The sequence below is a fragment of the Tupaia chinensis genome, unplaced genomic scaffold (assembly GCF_000334495.1).
Source record: "Tupaia chinensis unplaced genomic scaffold, TupChi_1.0 Scaffold000086_1, whole genome shotgun sequence".
Classification (NCBI taxonomy): Eukaryota; Metazoa; Chordata; class Mammalia; order Scandentia; family Tupaiidae; genus Tupaia; species Tupaia belangeri.
Genome location: NW_006159548.1, coordinates 3,798,102 through 3,807,418, shown reverse-complemented (window position 1 = coordinate 3,807,418; position 9,317 = coordinate 3,798,102). Strand labels below are relative to the sequence as shown.

Below are 9,317 nucleotides of genomic sequence, written 5' to 3'. Positions count from 1 at the left end.
TAACCAGGGCGGGACCAGCCACTTTTCACTGCTCTTCTATGTCTTTGCTCTTCTATGTCTGTGACACCTAGCAAGGAACCAGTTGAGTTCAAAAAGAAGGGAAGACGCTGGGGACCAACAGGTGGTGTGGTGGTTAAGGCACTGGATTTCCACATGGCTGACTTCAAAGTCTCATGAGAGACCCAGCTTGGAGAGGAGCTTGGGGAAAGTCAAGAGGGCCCTGTTCCCTTATTGGCAATAATTTCCCCATCTTCTCCTTCTGAGGCATGTTAGTAGGTAAGCATAACCTTAAAAAATTAGTCTATCATATATTTCCTCATTTATTCTGAAACTTAGCATCTAGGTAATTTAGTATAGATGATTCATTACAATGTGTGAAAATAATTTGTTTCTGAACCTAGTGCTTCAGTAATCTTATGGTTATTGCATTAACAGAATTGAGACTTCCCCACATTTTAATTAATAATAAAGATATCTAACAAATCACACAAGTAACTCTTAATTTGGCATTACTGTCTATAGAATACAAATAATGTAAACATTTCAATTACAATTTAACTATTGGTTTTGCTGAAATGAGATGGAGAGAAAGTATTTTATATGATACATAAATTATGCATACCTTTATTTTGTGCACTTTAAAACAGCCCGTGTAATAACCGAACACCCGGATATGAAATGATAAATTTAGTTGCCTCGAATATTTTGTTAATGCTCAATAAAATCCATGGCTTTGCATATTTTAAAAATGTTATTGATATATATTTGTCAGGGTAGAGGATAGGACTTGTTTTAGTTAATATTTGGTTAGCTTATTTAGAAAACTTTAGATACTTATGGGAATGCTGGCTTTTCTTTGAACTCTCCCTCAAGACCTTATAATTTATAATTATTAGATATGGATCTGATGAATCATGGAGAGGCAGGGTAGTGCATTTGGAGGAGAAATAAAAAAATGTATTTGAGAACACATGACTAAAGAGATTTGGAAAAAAAGATTTGAATTTGGAAAAAAAGCTGAATAGTGTTATTATAATGTATTTTGAGTTGTGCTCATTTTGATACCCACTCAGATTTATTACTGCTCTGAAATAAGAATTACTTATTTATGTTTTCATCTATACATTATTTTATAAGGGCATAAAGGCAGCAGTGCTTAATGAATTGAACCAGGAGATTCCCGGGAAGGACTGGAAATGTAGTATACATAACAGGTTTCAGTGGTTAAGACCTCAGGTGAGAAAGTCATTAATTTAATTTTTAATTTAATTCAACTTATTAATTTATTTCTTCCATAAGAGACAGAAAGACAGAAACCAAGAGAGAAAGAGAGAGAGAGAGAGAGCCACAATAGGGTCCTCATGCTGTGTCCACTCCTAACCTCAACCTGCCAGGCTTGTCTAGGAGACCTTGGGACCTTCCTGTATGGCTTCAGCATTGAGGAGAATTGCATTACTGCACTACTGTAGTACCACTGCAGCTGTTGCAGCTGTTGCAATGGTACTACAGTAATGTTTAATTTAATCTTAATTGAAGTCATTTTATGGTAACCTAGAACAATTGGGCATGATTAGAAAAAATGAAGACTCATTATCTTGTCTTTTATTTCTCAACAGATCTTTGAAAACCACATGAGGTAGGCCCATCTATTGGTTTAGGAAAGCAACCCACCATTCTGATATTTTGTCAAAACACTGCGATTTTTTGATTTTATTGAAATCTTTTTTTTTCATTATTAATACAAAGAATAAGCTTGTTTATTGAAGAATTTCTAAGATGTTGGAATGTCGGCAGAAATGTATTTCTCAATTTGCACTTACTGTGTAAGGCGTATCAAATTGCTCATGAATTAATAGGCTGACAGCATTGTCATTTCCCTCTGGGATACTTTCACAGTTAGGGCAGGAGAAAGCTGAACACCAGATGCTCTTCAACATCTGAGAAGTTCTTATCTTGGGACTTGTTCCTGAAGATGTGAGATTTACATTGAATTTATAAGAACCAAAGCCACTGAATTAAGTAGACAGGAAACTATATTCTAGAATACGGTTGTAGATCCCAGTAGTTGTGCCAAGAGTGTCTGCTGTGCTGAATGAACCTTCCACTTAACTTCTTTCTCCAATGAACTGACTCAGGACATGCTGCTTCATGGGCTGTAGCTACTTGTCAGGTCTATGACTCAACAAACTGAAATATTAGCCAAAGGAAAGGTCATTGCACAATTGAGGCTGCTCACTCCGAACACAGCCAACTTGAACATAATCTCCTGAAGTCTCAAATCTGCCAATTTCCAGTCCACTAAGAGGAGCAGAAATGAAGCAAAGGAGAAACAGTGACCTTGGCTACAGAGGACAACAGGATGTCAGTAAACCCAAAGTCATGCTGCTTTCCCTTTGCCATTGAATGACAGGCCCATGACAGACTTATGTAAACATGAAATGGAAAAGAGTTTTTCAAAGACAACTTCTTTGTGCCAAGTATTTCCTGGCTTTCTTCTGGTCTGACCTGAGTGATGATAACTTTAGAGTCTAGCTTGTCTACTTTTCTTGCGAGTTAGAGTCAAGGAGAATTCATTTCATGGAAAGGCCAAGTTCTGAGAAGCAAGACTGGGAATGAGTGAGCATCCAGGGCAGGGTGAGAACAGGAAGTGTTTCACTGACACTCCACCACCACCACCACCCCCGCCCCCAACCACTTCAGAGCCCAGTATTCACCTTCACGGAAGGAAAAGTAATTGTCATCTGTTGCCAGAGGTGGCTGGCACTTGAGGGGTGTCCCAGTTCACTTTATTTAATTAATTAATTCATTTTGTTATAGGGAGCATGTGCTCACCTGAGAGACAAACAGAGCGAAAGTGAGAAATCAGCCCCCTACACCCAAGGGGGGATGAGCATACCACAGTCTCTTCCCTTCCATTCTCCTCTTGGGATTTTGGGCACACATGCACACATGCCCAGTGCTTCTCAAGCCACTGGGTCTGGGACTCAAACCATGTGGTCAGACTTGTAGGATCCAGCCACTTTAAATTCCACTTCACCTGCTGCCGCCCCCCCAACCCTGCACCCCCAGTTCACTTTATTTAAGCTTTCATTTGCCAAACTCCTCTTGACTAGCAGGATATGAATAATAATTCCCTAAAGTGAAATAGCGACAATTTCATTAAAAAAGAAAAGAAAAGGAAACCCCCCCCTCAAAAAGTAAGTATTCAGTAACTGGAGAGTCATCATCTTGAGGGTCCTGTGGGAGCTCATGCTTGGTCACTGACAGTTTCTCAGCCTCACTTACCATCATTGCTATGCTCAAGCCAGCTCCTACAGGCTTGCAAGAGTGAATTGTTGGGACCAGCAGTTGGTGTAATGGCTATGTCGCTGGACTCTCATGTAATCGATTGCGGTTTGCGTCCCAGACCCAGTGGCTTAAAACTCATGCTGGGTGCGTGTGCGTGCGTGCCCAAGATCCTGAGAGGAGAATGGAGGTGAAGGGATTGTGGCATGGTCATCCCCCCAAGGGGGTGATTTCTCACTTTCTGTCTCTCTGTCTCTCTCTGTCTGTCCTATAGCAAAAACCTCTCCAAAAAAAAAAAAAAGAGCAAGTTGTTAAATTGCCAGGAATTTTGCTGCCATTGTGCTAAGAAACAAGGTCCAGCCCTCACCTTGGAAGAGGGTACAGTCTTGATGGGGACCACATGACACCTCATGACACCTAATGTGAATTCCAGGTCAACCATCCTGAGGAATAAAGACCAAACCCAGCTGCCTGAGAGTCCCTTAGAAGGTTAGAGGTCAGACTCTCATTCTTGTTAAGTAGAGTTCACTCAATCATTAGATGTCTATTTAGCACCTATGTATTCCTGGCACTAATATAGGACTTGGGTCCTATTGGTAAGCAAAATAGAAAAAATCCTGCCCTTGTTTTGCTGACATGCTAGTAGGTGCTTGGTCTATTAGTTTGGTGCTGTGTTCATTTCCCCATGGGAGTACCCTGTGAGGTTTCTTAGCACTCCTGCTACCTACACTAAGCAAAGGGAATTGGGATGAAGACCCATCCTGCAGAAGTAAAGAACACACCAAGGGAGCAGGAATATTTTCTCTTATAATTCTTAATTTTTCCCTAAGCTCTGGGAGATCTTCTAGATCATGATGGTGGACCCAGCACTATTTCCATTTCTAAAAAGATGTGGGATGTTGGAAGTCTAGCAAGAGGCTTAATGGAGGGAGTAGAGGATGGACAGTCTGCTCACTGGAGTCTGTCATCTTGGCTGTATTTCACTAACTGGTAAGCATCTTTGTTTGTTTGTTCTTTTTGTTGTTGTTGTTTTGTTTTTTTCTTTAGAGAGATTTTTGCTATAGGGCATGTGCACTCACGAGAGAAACAGCCAGAGACAGAGAGACAGAAAGCAAGAAAACACCCCCTGAGGGGATGGCCACACCGCAATTCCTTCTTCTTTATTCTCCTCTTGGGATTTTGAGCATGCATGCGCACGTGCTGGCATGAGTTTTAAGTCACCAGGTCCAGGACTCAATCCGCGGTCCACTACTTGGGAGTCCAGTAACATAACCATTATACCATCTGCTGGTCCCAACATCTTTCTTACCTATAACAGATGACAAGGAAAACTCCAAACTTATTAATATCTAGATTCATGGGTCTGGAGGCTACAATAGAAGAAAAAGTAATTTCTGGGCAAAGGTCAGAAAATGGAAATTAAGCTCTATATTGAGTATCTGCTCTGGGCCAGGCACTGTGTGGTCTTTTTCTATGGATTAATTCATTTGATTTTTCCAGCAGGCTCTCAAGAAAGGATTACTAGCCCCTGATAGATGAGTTGACTGGGACTTAAAGAGCCCGTCCTGAGTTACAGGCAGTTAGTGGAGAGCTGGGGTTCTAAATCAGAAGAGCGCTAGGACTTTACGTCTGTGCTCTTTAGCTGGGCCAACTTGGGTAGGCGGCTGCTTTTGCACAGTAAGTGGTACCATCACAGTGCTTTGTTCAAATACTGTTTTCCTGCAACAAAGACATAATTGTATCCTTTTCCCTGCCATTTTGAGAGTATTTGTGAACCTCATTTCTTCTTCAACTATTCAGTTGGTGTAAAACTACTATTCAGTTACTTTGATAATTTTTCAAATATAAGAGAGACTGTAACAGAAATTCCATTAGTAGATTTCAGGTTGGAGGTTAGAATATTACCTAAAGTAGAGACTGGCAGGTGGCATGGTGGTTAAGGGCACTGGACTCCCATGGAGTTGCTGAACGAGGTTCAAGTCCCAGATCCTGGTGGCTTGCTTTCTCACTTTCCCTCTTTCTCTCTCTCTCTGTCTCTCCCTCTCTGGACAAATTAAAATAAGTCAACAAACCAATAAAGTTAAATAAAATAATTCTTTTAAAAAAGAATATTACCTAAAGTATATTTAAGTCTAGCAAAAATGCATTTTTTATGTGAAAAATATAATTTTCTGAATTTCTGACACCTTTATAATAGCTATAATTTATTGAATATGTACTCTTTGCTAGATACGAGGTTGTGTGGCTTATAAAAACATACCTTAATCAGCCCTTGCCCTTCTCTTCTGAGTTTTATTTTAATTAAATTTGTAGGATGTTATTTTGGAGCAGGATACCAGTCTGAGTCACTTGTATTTTCTTTTTTTACACATACGTATTTTTTTCTAGTTTTTCAAATGATTATTTATTGCCTGTAAACAAATAAATGAAGTGTTACACAATCTATTATTAAGAGAAGCCTGATGCCAGAGGCAGTAGACTGTTGAAGCTAGCAGCATCCTCATCATCTGGAACATTTCTTTCATGCCAACGTGTCACCGCCTGGCACAGCACAGATGTGTCCCAGCAGTCTTGTTGGAAGGAATCTCATTACCACCAGGAGTTCCTTCTCTTACGACCCTTGTTTTATACATAAGGAAATGGAGACTGACGGCAGCAAGGTAACACAGCAAGTAGGTCTTAGGGGTGGTATTCAAACCCCAGAGGGCCAGCTTTTGTAGCTACCCTCTTGAACACTATAAGATGTTATGTTGCTTTCTTACTTTAAGTGAGGGGACAGAAGTCACCCCATTGAAGGCAGAACAGAGCTACCTTATTATTATTATTTGAAAGAGATTTTTGCTATAGGATGTGTGCGCTCGCTGGTGAGACAGACAGAGACAGAAAGTGAGAAGTCATTCCCCAGAGGGGATGGTCATGCTGAAATTCCTTCTCCTCCATTCCCCTCTCAGGATCTTGGGCACACACACACATATCTGGCGTGAGTTTCAAGCCACTGGGTCCAGGGCTTGAATCGTGGTCAACTAAGTCAGAGTCCAGCGACTCGTTATGCCATCTGCCAGTCCTGAGCAGAGAATTCTTAATAATATAAATTTCAAACTAAAACAGTGCTATAACATCAAGTTTAGCCTAAAAATGTATTCAGAGCCCTCAAAATCAAGTATCTCTTCTGCCCAAGTGTTTTTCTTAATCTTTTCAATATTCATTTTAGAAGTAATAATTAAAATTGTGAAAGTGAATAGTGAAATGTACTATCTCTAATTTTATTTTATTTAAATAGTTGTTAAAAGTTATAACAATGCTGAAAATATGAAGTATTGCAATTACTTTGTAAATTTCATAAGCTGTAACCATAGTTTCTCATTTTCTCATTATTTTCTGTGTTGTATTTAAACATTTACAAAATTTTATTCAATGTTAAGAAAGAACTGCCAGCAACATCTGTAAAATACAATTACTCTACATTTTGGGTTATGTAACATCCCCCTTTATTCTTGATAGAGTGTGTGCATGAGAGAGAGGGAGAGAAACAGAGAGACACATCCTCTTCAAGGTGTGGCCACACCGAAATCCCTTTCTTCCAGTCCTCCAGCTCAGTGGATCATGGACACCTGCATACAAGGCCAGCAAACATGCTAACCAGACTAGGGGGTTCAAACCATGGTCACCATGTGGCTTCCAGCTAGCACTGTAGTCTGGCATGGTACCACTTGTGCTACTACAGCTGGGCCTGAGTTACAGATCCTCAATTTCTTCTTCATTATGACAACAATTTTAAATAACTTTCTAAACAAAGACTAGAAATGTGATGTATTCTTTCCTTTAGAATGTTTTTTCAAGATTTGTTTTAATTAATTAATTAATTTTTGTAGTTTGGCTGGAGGGCAAATACACACACTGGAGAGAAGCAGAAAGGGAGAAAGAGATGGAGAGAAAGAGAAAAGTGAAAAAGTACCACCTCCCCATGGGCAATGGTCATGCCACAATCCCTTCTCTTCCATCTCTTCTCCTTCCATTTGCTTTCTGTGTGAACATGCCTGTTATGGGTAAAACTCAGGAATCCACCGCTGTTAATGGAGAGTATTTTGTTTTTAATTCAGATAGCAGAGTTTTCCCAAGTTTCTCTGTTCCCCTAACAACATCATTCCTTTGTGTGTGCTAACCTGTAGTTTGAACAAAATATTCTTATAGTCAACAATGTAAATTTAAATAATTAAAGTCTGTTTTGCCAATGAAAAGAGAGAGCTCTTCTTCGTAGCTAGATTCACTAGCCAAGCAACTTCACTTATGGTTTGTCATTCAGAAATTATTTTTGTCAACACAGAAATTATGATTCTATGTAACACGATCAGATTCTGATCAAACATATTGTTCTAATCCACTAGGAAAAAAGTATAAGCTATCGGTAATAAAATACTCTATATTATTGGGTCTGCTCCTGAAATGAAAGGGTTCGTTTTGGTCTAAGGTTGATGTGAACTGAGTCCTCTGTCATTATTCACTCAGATGATAAGAATAATTTTCCCCAGGCTAGCTGCTGGCTCCATGTATTTTGACATAGTTTCTCCCATACCTGCATCGTTTTGGTCTTGTATACCCAAAGACACGTTCTGTATCAGGAAGCTGGCTGATTGTGCATAGTAGGCAAAGGGATATTCCTAGAAGTTTTTACACACCAGGATGACTAGTAAAAACAGAACGACTCGTAACATGACTGTGAACCAATGACATACATATCACTTAACCTAAACTAAAGCTGCGGATCCTCGATTCAACTTCCTCTTAACTATTAATAGATCTCAAAAACACTTACAGCTACTCCATCACCCATGATAAGGAGAAGTATAAAGAAGGGAAGTGGGAGTGAGAGTGGAAAAAAAAAAAGTCCTAACCAATTTGATTAAAATGTAGGACTTCAGCAATTGTGCAAGAATATATGAACATGTGAGCACATTGTTAGGGCCCCTCCCAAGGCCTTGAAAAAAGCTTGAACTGATGAAGGCTCTTTATTAGCTTCATGGTACAATTACCTATGACTGTGATGGAGTTCTGATCTATCCGATTGGGTTGTTGCTTGATTTATGTAAAAATGTTCATCCTTATGTTTAGGTTAATAACTGTGATGCTAGCAACTGGGAACAGAGACAAATGTAATTACATTTTGTTTTATGGTCCAAATGATGAATCAGACTTGTGTCACTAATGATTTTATGAAAAAGTCTCATTAGCTTATTCTCAAAGAAATGTTTATTTCTTTGGTATTAAAGTGATATTTTGAACTAATCATATAGATTTTTTTCTGTTTTTCTTGATTCGCATCCAACCCACTCTTGTGTCTACTACATTAAAATATGCATGTTGAATACATACACACACACACACACACACACACATATATATTTTGAGAAGAGAGACTTTTTGCTATAGGGTATGTACACTTGCTGGAGAGACAGAGAGACAGAACGTGAGAAATCACCCTCTGGGGGGATGGCCATACCACAATTCCCTTGTCCTTCACTCTTTTCTTGGGATTTTGTGTGCGTGCATGCACACACACACACACACACACACACACACACACAGTGCCAGTAAGAGTTTTAAGCTACTGCATCTGAGATTCGAACCATGGTAGACTATGTTGAGAGTCCAATGACATAACCATTATGCCATCTGCTGGTCCTGCATGTTGAATATTATTTCATCAAATTTGTAAACTCTCACTTGGTTTGCTCCTTTGTAGCTCATGAGAACAAAGTCCATGGGGGAGATGCTTGCCATAGTTGATGTATCCTCAGGGTAACAATCCCCTATTAATCATTTTCTCTAGAGACATCTGTAATGGAAATGCTTGGGGAAAGGGATTTTAAAGGGAGATTCTGAAATCCTTGGGAAATTCCACCAGTATACAGGGCTTCAAATCCATGCCAACCAATGACATTGTCCAGGAACAAGTGAGTCAAGTGTCAGGCATGCTAAGGTTGGCCTGGAGTCAACAGAAGTTGGCCGTGGACACAGGAACTCTTGACTGCTGA

At 39.6% G+C, this 9,317-nt stretch overlaps 2 long non-coding RNA genes across 8 annotated transcripts in view; both read left to right on the top strand.

Annotated features, from left to right (window-relative positions):
* Positions 1–4,175, top strand: part of LOC102473056 (uncharacterized) — a 16,165-nt gene extending 11,990 nt beyond the window's left edge. For 4 of the 7 annotated variants that reach the window (XR_001369969.2, XR_001369971.2, XR_003548475.1 and 1 more), the window contains one exon: positions 1,617–2,850. This is a non-coding gene — a long non-coding RNA (uncharacterized LOC102473056). Of the gene's footprint in view, positions 1–1,616; positions 2,851–4,115 lie in introns of those variants that run through there. The other 3 variants (XR_001369974.2, XR_001369972.2, XR_001369973.2) reach the window with 3 other exon arrangements.
* Positions 4,176–4,177: 2 nt separating this feature from the next.
* LOC114006797 (uncharacterized) lies at positions 4,178–7,840 on the top strand. The gene is made up of 2 exons (XR_003548476.1): positions 4,178–4,275; positions 6,787–7,840. It is a non-coding gene; the product is annotated as an uncharacterized LOC114006797 (long non-coding RNA).
* The last annotated feature ends 1,477 nt before the right edge of the window (positions 7,841–9,317 follow it).